The following is a 17,011-nucleotide window of genomic DNA, read 5'->3' as shown; positions in this document are numbered from 1 at the left end:
CCAACATCTGCAGGAGAACCAGCTGAGTCAGGGGAAGTGCACTCTGCATTCACAAGGAGGGGACACTAGAATATCAAACAGACAGAGCCTACAATAATGCAGTATACTGTGCAATCCCAGTTACTGGGAATTGGCATTCTAGCGCTCTTCAATTTGAGACAACAGAATGGAGGGTGGGGGGGGTGAAATCAGTGAAACAAAGCAGTTTGAACTGAAACAAACTGAAGGTCAGCTGTTTTGTATAACTATTTCCTTGCAAAAAGTCACTGAGAAGCTGTTAATTAGAGATTCATCTTTAAAAGATATGTCTCGAGAGTTCTCGCCACATTAGCCTTGTTGGCATCCAAGCGATAAAAAGAATCCATTTCTGAAGGACCACTCCATAATTATAAAAAATAAAGCATTTCTGGTAGGTAACTGATAAATATGCTATCAGTTGAATGAAGGTTGACATCCCAAACTATGACAAATTCATGACATGGTTGATATGTCAGTAATTGCCATCCTAACACTCAGGAGACCATAAAAAGGAGATATGGTGAAATGGAAGAGGAATACATAATTTCAATGTAAGTACTCCTCCATTTCTTCAGTGAACCATTGCCACAAGATTTGCCAACAAAACAATTTAATCTTTCAGTGTCTGAAGGAAGTTATCCTATTCTTCTGTAAAAAAAAAATAACTTCCATTGGCCAAAGACAGATATTGGCTATAAATTATATATTTTATCTCCAGGAGCAGAAACAGAAGTATTTGTGAAGAAATAGTATAGATTTAATAGAAAGTAAAAAGACTCCCCATTTTAAGTGCACTGCTTTCTAGGCAAAAATATGATTTTCTAAATCCCCTGAAAGAAATATCTCCTAGCACATTTAATATTGCTCAGTGGGAGCCATTTTATTTCCTTGTTTATTTAAAACTATGGGAGCTGAGGGAATCTTTTTGGGCTGAACAATGAGCCAGGCTGCATATCCATGCAGGAGAGTGATTGACATAGCAGCTTCCTTCCTCCCTACATGGTTACCCACATGGGCACATGCCTATGGGCTCTCATCATGTCTCCCTTCTGCGGAGGTGAGAGGAAGTGGGCTGGCAGCAGTAGGGAGTAGGTGGAGCCAAAGCTCCACCCTTTAGCAGCCAGCAGGGAGGATGAAGTAAATTGTGCCATCAAAAGGGCTGACCCAATTTTCTTCCTCACTGGAGCAAAGGGAAAGCGAGTACTAGATTGCGACTCTCAAAGGATGTTTTTAATTCAATCTAGGTCTTGGATTTTTGTTCCTCTGTCTTAATAAATAACAGCTACCATTCTGGTGACCACCACTGAAAACGTATTTAAGTTAGCCCCAAATCCAGCAAAGCACTTTCTTTAAGCATGCAAGTAACCTCACTGATGTCAATGGAATAGTCACATTTTTCACGTCTAGCACATACTTAAATGCCTTGCTGAATTGGGACCATGTAGCCTGACCCCCAATGGGAGGGCTGCATACCCATAACCTCCTTTGACACCAATGGAATGAGCATGTGCTCAGTATCTCAGTGAACAGTAACAGTCCATTTCCAGTGTGGATACAAACTGGGCTCACCTGGAATAGGAACAAAACAAAAAATTGGCTGAATTGGGAAGAGAAAAGTGCTGAATGGATTGAACTCTGAAGTAGTGTCAACAAATTGGAAAAGGGCATAGGAGGAAACTGGAGAAGAGTAGGAAGGGAATGTTTAAATTAAAGCGACAGATAATGGGGAGGAGAAAGTGAACCCCAAAGTGGGCTTACTTTTGGACAGAAAAGATGGTCTAATCTGGACCGGGGAAAAGAAGAACATGGGCTAGCTTAGAAAGTGAAAAATAGTGAACTAGGGTAAACTGGAAAGTTACACTGTGTAGCTTCTGAGAAACGTATAGGGCTCATCCTGGCACCAAGAGCCAAAGCTGCAGAGAGGACGAATGTGGAGAGACACTTCAGCATCTGAGGGATTCTATCTGCAACACACGTAAGCAACTATACTGGTAGCACTTGTGGAAAGTGCTAAGGAACAGGGCTTCTTTAGAGCTGCAGCATGCACTGCCACCTCTCAGTCCCCTTCCCTATCTTACTGTGTGCTACCTGCTATGGAATCAAGACCATAGCCTGTTCCCTTTCAAGTGTTAGTACCACTGGTAGCAGGATACTCCCTTTGTCTTTGTGCACAGGCAGTGAAAAGCAGAGATCATGGCTTCCCCTGCACAAATGATGAAGAGAGCTCCTGGTATCTTCCCCTGACATACCACATTCACATGGGGCTAGCCACAGCCTTGTCCATAATGCAACAGAAAGTAAACTAAAACTGCAAAGATAAAGGGTTGAATTAAAATTATCTATGAGTCTGACAGGAGCTCGCTCAGGTGCAAGATGTACAAAAGCCTTTGTGCACTGGTATTCGTAAGACAGTGCCGTAGGTACAATGTGACAGAAACACAGTGTGGTGTGATGTGCTGTCGCCATTAAGATAGAATGTGAAGGATGCATTCAGAAAATATAGTCACAACTTCAAAATTAAGGGAATACATGTGAAGCCAGCCTGAGCAGAGAATCTTCTTCCTCTCTTTGGAATATGCTGACACTAATCAAACCAGCTCCTACCTATTTTAATTTAGAAACACCATCCTTTCCAAGACAGAATTTCATTATGGAATAATAAACTAGTCCACTTCACCATCCACATCCCACCTTATCCCCAAGATTATACTTGTAGCATCTTCGAGCTTACTTGGAATCCATTAAATAAAGCAAGCATTAAACATTCTTAAATGGTTAAAGTCATACAATTATAATTCTGTGCTTGACCTACAGTTCTATAGTACTCATTTATCTTTCCAGCTGCTAGGCTGTAACCAATGGGCTTTAGCTGGCTGCATCACAACTGCTATTAGCATAAAGAAGTCGTGTGTCAAAAGCCCATGTATTCGGTAGCTGTCCTCGGGCAGTGATTTCCAACGTGTGGTCCACAGAGCCCTGAGGGTCCACAGACTATGTGTAAGATTTCCAAAGGGGTCTACCCCACTTTTCAAAATTTTTAGGCCCAGGGAATCTGACCATGTACATCTTACTCACATTTTAAAAATACTTGGAGCCTGATTTTCTTCTCTGTTCCACCAGTTTTATACTGGTGCCACTCTACTGAAATTAATATAGGTTTACTGTAAGTGCATTTCTGTAAACTTCCCCATGCACTAACACACAAAGGAAAAATTTTGAAACTCTTAACTTTAGTGGAAGTTAGCGTGCAGAGATCTGCCAACATTATTTTCATAAGCCTTTATTCTTTAAAAGGTTAGTGCTAGCAGTTTGAAGAGGTACTTTTATACTACGTACAGTATTTATTCTATCTTTGACATGAGCAATTTACATATTATATATTGCATACACACAAAAGTTACTGCACTTTTTCTATCCAAGATAAAGCCATATATATTTGTCATTACTTTAGGGTTTTTCCCCCTTCTCTTGCTTTATGGAATACATGGTATCAAATATCTCTTGCACATGTTGAAATATGGATAGATTTATCAAAGTATTGACAAAATGGGCAATGTTAGGGCTGTGGAACAGCTATCATAGCACATCCTCCATATACTTGTGTGCACCTCTGTGCATGTACACCATAAATTCAAAAATAAAAGTATACATGGTGCTAGCAGTGGAACACTTGTGGGATTCTACTGATTAGTAGACATCAGATGCTACATATAACTCTGTATGGCCCAATATTGGGTGTGGCTTGTTTTTCCATTTCCAGCAACAACATTGCTGCCTCTTCTGGAGCAAGAATAATTTCTGAAGCAACAGGAAAATTCTTAAGAGTACTGATAAGAGCTTGAAATTCAGAAGCAGCAAGATGTCTTCCCATCTGTCTTTCAGAGACAGGAGTGTCACAGCATACATTCACATTCCTGTGCACAGGAAATCCCATCCACTAGTTCTCTAACCATTCCCAGTTCCAACACGTATATAGCTCAGATAAATTCCCACAAGATGCGCAGGCAGAGTCAACAGGAGAGTGGCAGCAGTCATCTCACCGCAGTGAAGACACCATGGTGAGTAGGTCTAAGTACGTTGACTTCCGCTACGTTATTCACGTAGCTGAATTGCATAATTTAGATCGATTCCCACCCAACTCCCGCCCCCCAGTGTAAACCAGGCCATAGATGCACCATCTAGAGTAACACAGTAGTTTGGACCAGACAGAAGAAATTGAATCTTGGGTAAATTGAAGCTGTGGGCTCCCGAACTGAAAGGCTCTTCTGGGGTACCCAGATATAGTCACACTGCCCCGATAGGACTAATGAACGAGCAGAGTCATAGTACAAAGATGCACTGGTGATGATGGAGAACTCCTAGTGATACCCTCCCCCTCCAGTCAGACGCACATCTCTGACTGCTCTCTCTGCCTGGAAGGTTCACCATCACATCAAGCTAAACATGAGGCAAAGTGAACTCCTTATCTTTTCTCCCTAGCCTTCCTCCCCCACCCACATTTTGATCACCACGGCCAATTCAGCCATCATCAGGTTTGCAAACAGTGTTATTTTCAGCTCTGCTCTCTTCACTCCCGAACAATGCTTTTGCTACATCCTACTATTTCTTCATCTCCAAAATCTGCCAATTCCTTTCCACCTGTACTGCAGCACTTTCTATACCAACCCAAAAAATAGACACAGAGATATTCATTGTGTTTGGTTCCACAGAAGTATCAATAGATAATTATATACAAGCTCCTGATAGATCCTGAAATTCTACAATACCTGAAAGGCAATTTTCAGCAGAGATAAACTGAAGAAATACAAATGAATATGCAGACATTGCCCAAGGAAGTAATTCTGGCAGGGAGGAGGAACACAAGACAGACTAAATATCTTCTGAATTGTTACCACCTACAGAACCACTCTCAGCCCTTAATAGCTAGTGTTTATACTGCTGGTTACAAAAGATAGTTGCTCTACTACTACTACTGCGCTTGTGAGATATTATGAACAACATATTTTTTAAAACATAAAACCCCACCATAATCTGCTGTTGCAGAAAAAGAGCAACTGGCCTTGACTCCAGATTATCCAATTGCACAAGACAAAATAAGTATGTTGTTGACCTAGTTTGTGGACTCAACAGTTTTGAAACTACATTGGAAATATTTTCCTATTACATATTCATATACCACCTCACGGATATTCATTGTCAATATATTACATGGCTGTATGAAGTGGTTATGGGGTTTGTATCATCTGGAAAACTCTGGTCATTCACATAACAGATATGTAGGCCAATGGTCAAACAGGGGGAGGGGGCAAACAGACCAAAAGGTCAATATGAATTTGATCCTGCAAATCCTTATGCATCCGAGTAATCCCTGACCCATGCAAGCAGACTTACTGAACTCGATGAAACTGTCTGTGTGTTTAAGGGCAGCAGGACTGGCCTATACATCTGCAACACCATTCTAGGAAATACTTTAAGAAATCTACATCATGACTTCCTGTTCTGCTTTTCTCTATGAAAAACAACTGGCAAAATTTCATATAACTGAGAATTTGTCCTAATACCCTACAAGAGGTAAGATATGGCCTGAAAGTGACCATTTATCCTGAATCCTGAGCCCTGGCTTCTTTGCCTTTAGTAGCAAAGAACCACCCTTCTATATACACACTTAAAGACAGAAGCTATATTTCAATTCATGGGCCTCATCTAAAGTCCACTGAAGTCAACAGAAAGACTCCTGGTGACTTCAGTGGGCTTTGGAGTGGGCTTTGGAGCAGGCCTTATATGTACTTTTGGACAGCAAATGAGTCTTTTACAGGTAACATGGATGTCCGGTGCGCTTCAGAACCTTTCATCACTGGCAGTTGTCACAGCTAGAACCCAGTTGATGTAAGCAGTGTCAGGATAAGCTCTACACTGACATCTGGTGGAAAGAATTTCAGAGAGTGTATTTGCATAGGCACGCCTACCCTATCCCAGACTGCTGAGCGGTGGGACTGCTTGGTGACAAATGACTCACCCTCAGTTGGGTGGTACTTGCTAGACAAGGGACATGGGTTCCAAAACCCAGAGAATTGAGAGAGGCTGGGGACAGGTATCTGTGCCTGGTGGTGCAGTCTCCTTGTGGAGCCAGAGGCACCAGTTGCACCCCCTCCTCTCTCCACTGTGGAATATCAGAGTTGATTTTTTTTTATTCCCTCAAGAATCTAGATACAGGTTACTGAGCTGAAATCACTTTGGCTAATGGTGCACTAGCACTGGGGCTCCCCTACTATGAGCTGGAATCACTAAAGAGCTGAAATTATTGAGCTGAGAGCACTGAGTACTGTGCTAACTAGTGGGGAGCCCAAAGCTATACTGTGGAACAGAGCTGCTGGTGGAGTGGAGCAGTTTGTGTGGATGGCTGGAGCGGATCACGGGACAGCTGGTGGAGCAGAGCGGCTGGCAGAGCGGAGTAGCTGTGAGACGGGTGGAGCAGCCCACAGAGCGCACTGAGCCGAGCAGTTTGCAGGGACAACTGGAGCAGCCCACAGTACAGCTGGTGGAGCAGAGCAGCTGGTGGAGCGGAGCAGTTTGTAAGGACGGCTGGAGGAGCAGAGTGGAGCGGCCGGTAAAGCGGAGCAGTTCGTGGAGAAGGTGGGAGCAGAACCCACGGAGAGGCAGGGCAGTTGGCCCCGGACCACGTAAGGTGCCCCTTTCTACCCAGGCGGGGGGGGGACCTCTTCAGATAGACTCTCGAACTTTGGGGGCTGCACTGACCCAGGACAGAGACTTTGGGGATTGTGGGACTTTTGGGATTGTGGGTGATTTGGGGGGTTGCTGGACTCAAGAGCCCAGGAAAGAAAAGACAGCCCAATTTCCTGGGGTGGGTCTTTGCTCACGGTTGGGTCTATGAACTCTAGTTGAGGTGTTTTTCCCAATTTAGTGTTTGTTGTTTATCTCATGTATTAAACCTTTTCTGCTACACCGAGACTCTGTGCTTGCGAGAGGGGAAGCATTGCCTCTTTGAGGCGCCTAGGGGTGTGTGTAAGATTTTCCCAGGTCACTGGGTGGGGGCTTGAGCTGGTTTGGCATTGGGTTATTGAAACAGAACCCCTGGATACTGAACCCGGCCCTTGTTGCTGCCAACTCAGAGGGGCAGAAGGGTTACATTAATATTTTACCAAAACCTATTGTGTGTTATAAATTCAGTGGTAAATGAAGTTCACCATTGGTAAGTGCAGTGATATGCACTTTGGAGGAGAAAATTTAAACTTCTCATTCACCTTACTGGGAAATAAATTAACTGTATTAGCCCAGGAGGGACATGGGCATCACTGCAGGCAGCTCAGTTAACACCTCTGCTCTCTATGTGCAGCTGAGGTCAAAAAAACTTAAGATGTTCAGATGTATAGCAAATGAGATGGCAAATAGGGAATATATTATAATGCTTTATACAATCAGCGCAGCCTCATCCGGAATACTGGAGCAGAACAGGTCACTCCATCTCAAAAATGATATTCCAGAAGTAGAGAGGTTCCGAGTATGATCAAGGCCCTGGAAAAACTCCCATGTAGAAAGGCTGAAAAGACTGGGATTGTTCACTTTTGAAAGGAGATGAATGAGAATGGGGGATAAGATAAATGTTTATAAAATAATGAATAGGATAGAGAAGGTAGCTCAGGAGACTTCAAATATTCCCAAGCCAAAAGGGACCATTGTAATCATCTAGTCTGACCTCCTGTACAACACAGGCCATAAAACTTCCCAAACATAATTCCTTTTGAATTAGAGCATACCTTTTTAAAAGATGATGGAGGGGAAGCCAGGCCAAATTTGAACAATGCTGTGACTCCACATGCCATGTTGCAATGTGCAAATCAGGAAGTAGATGCAACCCCATGTGACTGAAGCCACAGGTGCCATTGCTAGCAGCAAGGAGAGTTTTTTGTTCTGTATGATCTATTTCATTTTCTTTTGTGTTATTTCATATTCGCAAAAGCTACAGGGCTCTATTAAGAATAAAATATCACTCCCCTAGGCAGGCTTCCCCTGGGATTTGATCTCAGGACTTCTGGCACCATAAGCAAATGCTATGTCACTATACTACATGGCCACTTTACCAATCTATTCTCCGTGTCTCATAATACAAGAACCAAAAAAAAAAAAATCAACCAAATGAAAGGTAGAAAAATCAAAATCAATAAGAGGAAATACTTTTTCCACACAACATGTAATTAGACTGTGGAACTCCTGGCCTCAGTGGTTTTCTGTGGCAAAAAAAAAAGTTAACAAAAAGAGAATGGACATTTATAAAAGGAATATTCAAAGTTATCAGAATTATTCATATACTGGAAGGGATATTAAACTCATCTGTCAGGAGTTAGAAACTGACTTAACTATTAGAGACCAGGATGAAAGCTAATATCCGTGGTTGGCCATGTCTGCCTATTGCCGAGTTCTTACACCTTCCTAGAAAGGTACTACTGTCAAGCAGAATACTGGACTATAGTGGATGGACCTCAGGTCTGTTCCAATATGGTCCTATTGGCATCCAGCGGGGGTGGGCGGGCAAAGCCTGCCCACTCCTAAAGGACCTCCCCCCAGCCTAAGGGGAGGACCCACAGGTCTGGGACCCCAAGTAATTACGTGGGACAACTAAGGAAAAAACTGGATCAGGAGTGAGGTCATAGGGCTAAATGAAGGGAACCTGATGGGGACACCGAGCAGAGAACCCCGGACAACGCCCACTGCTCCTGAAAGGCGTCAAGGTAGCCAGTGGACGCCGCTCAGAGGAACACTGCCCAGATGCGTGAACAGACGGAGGAACGGAAATAGGCCCTACAGTCGCAGGATATCCCGTCGGCCAACTTCCTCTCCCTGGTGTTGTAGATGGCCAGTTTCGCCAGGGCCAGGAGGAGGTTGAGAAGGAGATCCCGTGACTTCATGGGGCCACGGATGGGGAGCATGTAGATAAAAAGGTGAGGGGAAAAGTGCAACCAAAAATGCAAGAAAATATTTAAGAGGAGCCGGAACAGGGGCTGCAACCTGGTGCACTCCCAATAAATGTGCGCCAAGGTCTCCTTCTCGCCACAGAAAAGGCAGGTGCTAGGGACAGGGGTGAACCGCGCCAAGTACACGCCCGTGCTCACGGCCTCGTGAAGGAGCCACCAACTGACATCCCCGGCGGGCCTCGGGACCAGGGCAGAGTACAAGCTGGCCCACCGGGGCTTCTCACCCTCGAGAGGTGGCAGGAGGTCCTGCCATTTGGTATCGGGGCGGGACGTGAGGGTGAGGTAGTGAAGGATGTGGAGCACGAGCGTGTATAAATGTTTCCGTGGCGCAGTCTGGAACAGAACCAGCTGCAGATCATGCAGCTGGCTGGCAGTGAAAGGGTGAGGGGGCCGATTGGGTCCACGGGGCAAGGGCCCGATAAAAATGTCCACGGGGTCTGGGGTGGAGGGTGGGCGGGGCGTGCCCTCTCGCAGGACTCGGTCGACTGTTCCAATATGGTAATTCCATTGTTCCTTTCTGTATTATAGTAGCATCTGAAGACCCCAACGAAGATCAAGACCTCATTGTACAATTATAGAATCAGAGACACTCCCTGCCCTGAAGAGTTTCTCAGGATAACTACCGAGTGCTGTCTGTAAATTTCCTTCCCAGCTCTAAATGTCTGTCTGATGCTAGAGCCATTCTTATTCAAAGACATCAACGTCTAGTGAGCGTTTGAGATAAGAAAGCCCACTCCCAGAGGAAAATGACACAAACAATGACTCTCAGCATCTGTGACCTCAGCCTTTCTGGAGAAGAGAAATGTTTGATGATGGAGGGTTTATATATTTGATGTTTTGAACTCAGCTAAATGTAACTAATTAAAAAGTATCCACTCCCTCTCTGGGATGCAGTTCTAAAGCAGTGGAAGGATGTGATCGAGAATGCTCGGGGTGCTGCCACACCCCCAGACTTGAAGTGGTTTCCATCACATATAGGGTTTACAATTTGGTTCAATTGCTCTCAGCACCCCCACTATACAAGTTGTTCCAGCACCTCTTGGATATGGTGACAGCAAAGCAGCCCAATTAACTCATCTGCAGAGACTCCAGCAGCAGATACAATAAACCAGGGGTTGCCAACCTGTGGCTCTTCAGAAGTTAATATGCGGCTCCTTGTATGGGCACCGACTCTGGGCCTGGAGCTAAAGGCGCCAATTTTCCACTGTGCTGGGGGGTGCTGACTGCTCAACCCCAGCTCTGCCACAGGCCCTGCCCCCACTCCACCCTTTTCCAACCCCTCCCCTCAGCCTGTAGTGCCCTCGCTCCTCCCCCTCCCCACCCCAAGCCTCCTGTATGCCACAAAACAGCTGATCGGGAGGTGTAGCTCACCGGGGCTGCCAGTGGGTCGGAGGCACTGGGAACAGTGGGGGAGCTGATGGGGGGGCTGCCGACATATTACTGTGGCTCTTTGGCAATGTACATTGTTAATTCTGGCTCCTCCTCAGGCTCAGGTTGGCCACTCCTGCAATAAACTCATCTTGGGCACGAAGAGAGACGTAACACAGATCTGCACAGCTCTCTAAGTGGGATAAACACTGCTACCAACCCCAGCCATGATGAGTCTTGGGGGAACAGTGGAGGAGGAGTTTAAGGGCTTTAAGCTCAAAGAGAAAACTAGCCAGCTGGCATCTGTTTGTGTTTATTTTGGGGCATGCCTACTCCATTCACAGGAAGGCCTGATAGTCTCATTGCAGGTGAAATGCACCTGAAACAGGTACCACTATTTGGACATTTAAAAGATTGTAGCCTTTATTGGTTATGGTACAAGTTGGAGACCTCTCTAAACACATTGAGTGTGTGTGGAGGGGGTCTGTTCTTTTTCCTTCTGTGCTGAGTACCAGGTGTTGCTTAGAAATAAAAGTATTTTCCTACAATCAGCCATCCCACATACCCAGGTCAGGGCAAAGGAACTTTGTTTCATTTTCCTTAAAACAACGGTGCCTCTTTCACTGCAGGTGAGTGATAATACATTAAACCAGCTCTGCAGGGAGGCTTCATGACAAAGACAATGTCTCCTTTGCATAAGCCAGATTTTGCACGCTGCCCTGAGCCAGGAAAGGGCAGAGAACCTACAGGGGCTACAACTTTCCTGTGATCATCTGCAGGGTTAAGCATCTACAGTTTTGGCCCTGGCTGCTGGAATCCCTGCAGGGGATGAAAGGAGGAAACACCAGCCTAAATCTGCAAGCGCGGTGGATAGGGGAGAGCACTAATTCACAGGATGAGAAATGGGTCTCTTATAGAATCATATAACTGGAAGGGACCTTGACAGGTCATCTAGTCCAGTTCCCTGCACTCAAGTATCATCATTCTAGACCATCCCTGACAGGTGTTAGTCCAACCTGCTCTTAAAAATCCCCAATGATGGGGATTCCACAACCTCCCTAGGCAATTTATTCCAGTGCTTAGCCACCCTGACAGGAAGTTTTTCCTAATGTCCAACCTAAGCTGGCCTTGCTTCAATTTAAGCCCATTGCTTCTTGTCCTATCCTCAGAGGTTAAGAATAATTATTCTTCTCCCTCCTCCTCATAACAACCTTTTATGTAATTGAAAACCTATGTCCCCTCTCAGTCTTCTGTTTTCCAGATTAAACAAACCCAATTTTTCCAATCTTCCCTCATAGGTCATGTTTTCTAGACCTTTCAATCATTTTTGTTGCTCTTCTCTGGACTTTCTCCAATTTGTCCACATCTTCCCTGAAATGTGGTGCCCAGAACTGGACACAATACTCCAGCTGAGGCCTAATCAGCGTGGAAGAATTACTTCTCTTGTCTTGCTTACAATGCTCCTGCTAATACATCCCAGAATGATGTTTGCTTTTTTTTTTTTGGCAACATCGTTACACTGTTGACTCATATTTAGGTTGTGATCCACTATGACCCCCAGATCCAGAAGTGAAAGTAAGCCTGTATGGTCCAGCAAGAGCTGGTATGCCGTACCAGACTGGATAGTCTTCCCCGGTGGTGATTTAAAGGGCCCAGGGCTCCAGCCACTGTGGGGACCCCTGGGCCTTTTAAATCACTGCCGGAGCTCCAGCAGCCGGGCTCAGGTGGAGGTTTAAAGGGCAGGGCTCCGGCCACTGCGGGAAACCCCGGGCCCTTTAAAGCACCACTGCCAGAGCTCCAGCAGCAGGGCCTGGGCAGTGCTTTAAAGGGCTGGGGCTCCCAACAGCGGCTGGAGCCCCGGGCCATTTAAATCACCACCAGAGCTCCGGCAGCAGGGCTCGGTCGGCACTTTAAAGGGCCCTAACCCCAGGGCTCCCAGCCACCTCTGCAGCTGGTAGCTCCAGGATGATTTAAAGGCTCAGGGGCTCCCAGCCATAGTGGGAGCCCCAGGGCCTTTATATCTTTAAAGGCCCCACCTCTTCCAGTTGAGGCCATGCCCCCACTCAGGACTTCCAGCAAGTCATTTCAGTCATTTTCACCCCTGCCCAGATCCCTTTCTGTAGTGCTCCTTCCTAGGCAGTCATTTCCCATGTTGTCTGTGTGCAAGTGATCTGTTCCTTCCTAGGGGAAGTACTTTGCATGTGTCCTTACTGAATTTCAGCTTATTTACTTTAGAGCATTTCTCCAGTTTGTCCAGATCATTTTGAATTTTAATCCTATCCTCCAAAGCACTTGCAACCCCTCCCAGCTTGGTATTGTCCCTGCCCGGTGCCATTATCTTTCCTGCCCCAGGGCCCGTTCTAGCGGAACTTCGGGAAACTGGCAAATTTTGCCCCGCTGCGTTACTTGCTGTTCCCCTAGAAACTGTGAGCTGTCGTGGTAAAAGATACAAGACGCTGCGCCGTAGCGGAGTAACTCAGGCACCCACTATTGTAGCAGTCAGTCGGTCTGAGTGTTTTACACACTGACCAGGTGTGCACGAGGCCCACACCCCGCTGGGCTCCTGCCAAACACCGGACAGGCTGTGGCATCTGGGGATGCGCCCACTGCGCCCCCCAAAGCACCGACCGGAGCCGAGAACACACTGCCCGTGCAAAGCTATCCCCGAAGGGCCGGCAGGAGCTGCCGCGGATCCAGGCGACTCCCCAGCCCCAGCTTTCCCGGGAGAGGCCCCCAGGGCCTGCTCTCGCCTCGCCCCCCACGAGGACGCGGGCCCGAGGAGAAGTTTGCGGGACGCGGGGGAGCCGCTAAAACCAGGGGTTTGATGCACGTAGCCCCAAAGCTGCCCCCGCACCATTGACACGGGAACAACCGCGCCCGTTAGCGGCGGCTCTTCTGTTTGCAAGCAGGAGAAACGCCCTGCAGCTACCCAGCCTCAGCAACACCCCCCACACCCCGCTTCCAACTCCAGGAGCCTGCAGACCCGCCCCGCCAGTTTACCTGTTGCGAATCCAGTATCCCCCTCAGTCTCTGCCGGCCGTGAACGCGGAGGCTGGTGCGGGGTCTGTCTCCAAGCCAGAGCTCGCTGGGGGTTATCTTGGTGCTTCCCACGGAGAGAGCGCGCGGGCGGGCGAGGCGCAGCCTTGCTGACTGTAAATACAGACGCTCCGCGACCCAAAAAACTGACGCTGGCCGAGGTTCCCCTCCCAGGCCTCTGCTCGGGGGAAGCTGCTCGCCGAGGTGCCCTTCCACACCCAGAGAGCACGGGCAGCTGCGGCGCGAGCGTTCACACAGCCCCGCCCTTCCTTTGATCCCGGAGCAGGCAGCCCTAGTTCCCGGTGGCTGTCAGAGTCCTACTGAGAGTGGAATTGGGAGACCTCCGTTGTAGCGGGCTGGCAAACTACATAGACAGCGCACCTGGGCTAGGAAGGAGTTGCCTTGGAAATCGGTCCCCAAACCGTGAAATACTTTGCGTGCATATTCTTCGAGAATCAAGTTTGTGAGGCTTCTGAGCAAACTTACTGGGATCTAGGAAGTGCCTTGAGGGGTAGCAGAGAGGAAGTGATATGGTGCAATACAGGATATATAGATTAACCGTTCAGGGAGTTAATTGCATTGGACTTTTTCATTTAAACAAAATCTGCTCTCTTACCAGAGCTATTAGTTCATATATCACATGTATTGTTCATACAAGCGGAGTTGGTTTGTTTCTCCCCTTCTCCTCCCCCCCCAAAAAAAAAACTAATTAACCATGTGTGGATTTTTTTTTCAATTCCCTTACATCTGTGTAATTATAATCACATTAGAAATCAATCAGCTCTGGTCATTACCATTAGCTATATGGCTCATAAACCGAACACGTCATGCTAATTAGCTGAATGAAACATAAGTTCTTGTTGTGTAAACTGATGCTAAACTCTAATCAGCGCTAAATTCAATCAAGACATTACTTACAGCAATTGAAAATATATTAAAGGCTCTTAGAAAGTGTGAACTGTTCCATTTGAGTATCAGAGGGGTAGCCGTGCTAGTCTGGATCTGTAAAAGCAGCAAAGAATCCTGTGGGACCTTATAGACTAACAGACATTTTGGAGCATGAGCTTTCGTGGGTGAATACCCACTTCCTCAGATGTATTCACCCAGGAAAGCTCCAAAACGTCTGTTAGTCTATAAGGTGCCACAGGATTCTTTGCTGCTGTTCCATTTGAGCGTTCTAAGTGCCAACCACAGGCAAACCGGATCCGTAATGAAGTAGGTGTGGGGGCTTGTGTAAACAGAAAGGTATAATCTCTGTGAGGGGAGGGGAAATCAGCAGTTTCGCTTTGTAGGCTCTTCCCAACCAATTCAGGGGAGTCTGTGAATTAGGAAAGAAAAGACATCACCGTGTGAACGGAAAGGATGAGCTCTCTCAAACGTGATCAGTGTCTTCTAGTTCAGGGCCTCTCTTCCGTCTAAGATAATGTAAAATATAGCACCGGATTTTTTTAAAAATCACCTCCGCCGCCTCCCCCAGGATCCAGTCACCCATATTAAAATGCCAGGAGTGTCCAGGGTACCCTACTTGGGATCGCAGCTCTGGAGATGGTCTCGTGAAAGGGGAACCTGAACATGTCCCGTGATTTCATCCGCTAGGCTGCTTTGATCTTCTACGGTGGAGACTTGGCCTGACGCTCTCCCCGGGCAGCCCTTAGGCATGACAGAACTGGGGTTTTGCCTGAGTCGGGGCTGCGGGAGGAGGCCTGCTGCCGGAAAGCCCAAGACTCCAGTTGCTGGGAGCCAGGCAGCCACTGCCCTGTTGGAAGCGTCTCCCCGCGGGGCTCACGGCTTCAGTTCGCGTCTCACACACCAAGGTCCCCTCGAGACGCGCCTGCAGAAACCACTCTCCACCCCCAGCACGTGCTGAGGGTGGGCAGAATTGGGAGAAACCCGAAATTAACGCGCCCCCTATTTTCTGAGGGTTTGCTCGTCGAGCCTGAACGTCAGGGCCCTTGGCGGCCTCGGACCACGCGCAGGCGTGAGTGTCACGATCTCCTCGCTCTGAAATCGGTTCGATTTTCCGCTATAACTATGGATGTTGCCTCTCTTCATGCCAATTTGTGGTCTGCCTGCAGGTGGGCAGCAGAGACCAGCGAGCAGAAGGGCAGGTGATGCTGTGGCACTACTAGTTAGTTATTAGCAATAGCGTTGTTAGGAACGGTAGAGAGAAGACGCTGCCCCACCAAGGGGATTCCTGGACCCTCCTGCGCCTAGCTAGCCCCTTTGCATTGCTTCCCAGGTCCAGCCAAATGCTGCTCGCAGTCTGATGACAAAAGGCCTCTCACCCTAACCAGCTATTCAGCTAGAGAGTGCTGGAGTCTTGCTCGGGACAAAGCTCTGTCCTCCTGTCCCTACACACGGCCTGTTAAAACAGGAGCAAGCAGAAAGCTGTGGGCTGAACTGGGGGTGTACCTGATACACTGTCCCCAGTTTCTACCGGTGTAGCTAGTTACACAATTTCAACGCTAAGTATGCGGGGTGGTGCTCTGATGTTAAAGGAAAAGGCAGACAACTGAAGTCTAATTAAATCCTAGGAGGTTAAGCTCTTCGGTCAACCACATATTCTCGGGCCTGTGTAAGAAGCGCAGGTTTAAATCCCGAGCTGGGGTTTTAGAGATTGCTTTTTTTTGTTCTTAATGATCCTAAATTATCAAAGCCCTGCAGCTAAAGAGCCGCGGCAGGGGCAGTGACCTGTTTCACACTCCTAGACATGTGCTGAACCAAATTTATTCTTGCACTTTTTAGCAGGATTGCGTGGGGGCAATCAGCCGCCTACCACTTCTGCACAATGAAGTAGCCAAAGATGACCTCCTTTCTGCACGCCGGGCGGGAGCGCAGGGCTCCATCCCATTGTTAACTGTGGCTTGGTGTCTAATGTTGGGGAGTTTAACCTAGTCGCGTGCGTCTTCAGTAAATTAAATCCAGTCTCTAGCTGTCTAATAAAGAGTAGTAATTAGCCCTAACGGCAGCGCTGCCGCGAGATGGAACTGAATGAGTAATTCAGAAGGGAGAAGGGTTCACAAAAGTTGAGCTCCTTGTTCAAACGCTGACTCAGGCTTCTGATACAGTTCCGCCCGGGGTATTCTTGCATACCACGCTGTCTCGCTTTAAGGGACTCTTCGGTTTCTGTGAGGGAAGCTACCTGCACGTTCTAGAAAATTAATGGGTAAGGTGCACAGAACTTTTACACATCAGACCAGCTGAAGATGGCCATTTACCCTGAGGCGAATGTTAACAGGATCAGAGTTTCTAATGTAACGCTCTTGGCAAAATCCACTGCGAAAGAATTCGCCTTTGCCTGCGTTAACGAGGATCAAGTGAAATCAAACGATCTGAAGGGGTGTTTCAGTGCAACTCGCTGAGCCCTTTGCAAGAAAATGATTGATGTCCGCCAAAGAGTTAAAGGGGGTGATCAGCGGTTTGTGGGACCCAAAGCACAAGGAAGAAATATTTTAGGACGCCATAACTGATAGGAAAAAAGATTCACCAAGACTAATAAATTTTTTTTAAAAAGGCTTCCCTTTGCTCTGTGTGATCTGCAGACGAATGCAACACTTAAACGCTTGTGCTTGGTATTTATGCCATAATGTTTGCACATA

The sequence above is a fragment of the Gopherus evgoodei genome, chromosome 12 (assembly GCF_007399415.2).
Source record: "Gopherus evgoodei ecotype Sinaloan lineage chromosome 12, rGopEvg1_v1.p, whole genome shotgun sequence".
NCBI classification, from domain to species: domain Eukaryota; kingdom Metazoa; phylum Chordata; order Testudines; family Testudinidae; genus Gopherus; species Gopherus evgoodei.
The sequence above is the reverse complement of the archived record's forward strand: the minus strand, read 5'-3'. Positions refer to the sequence as shown.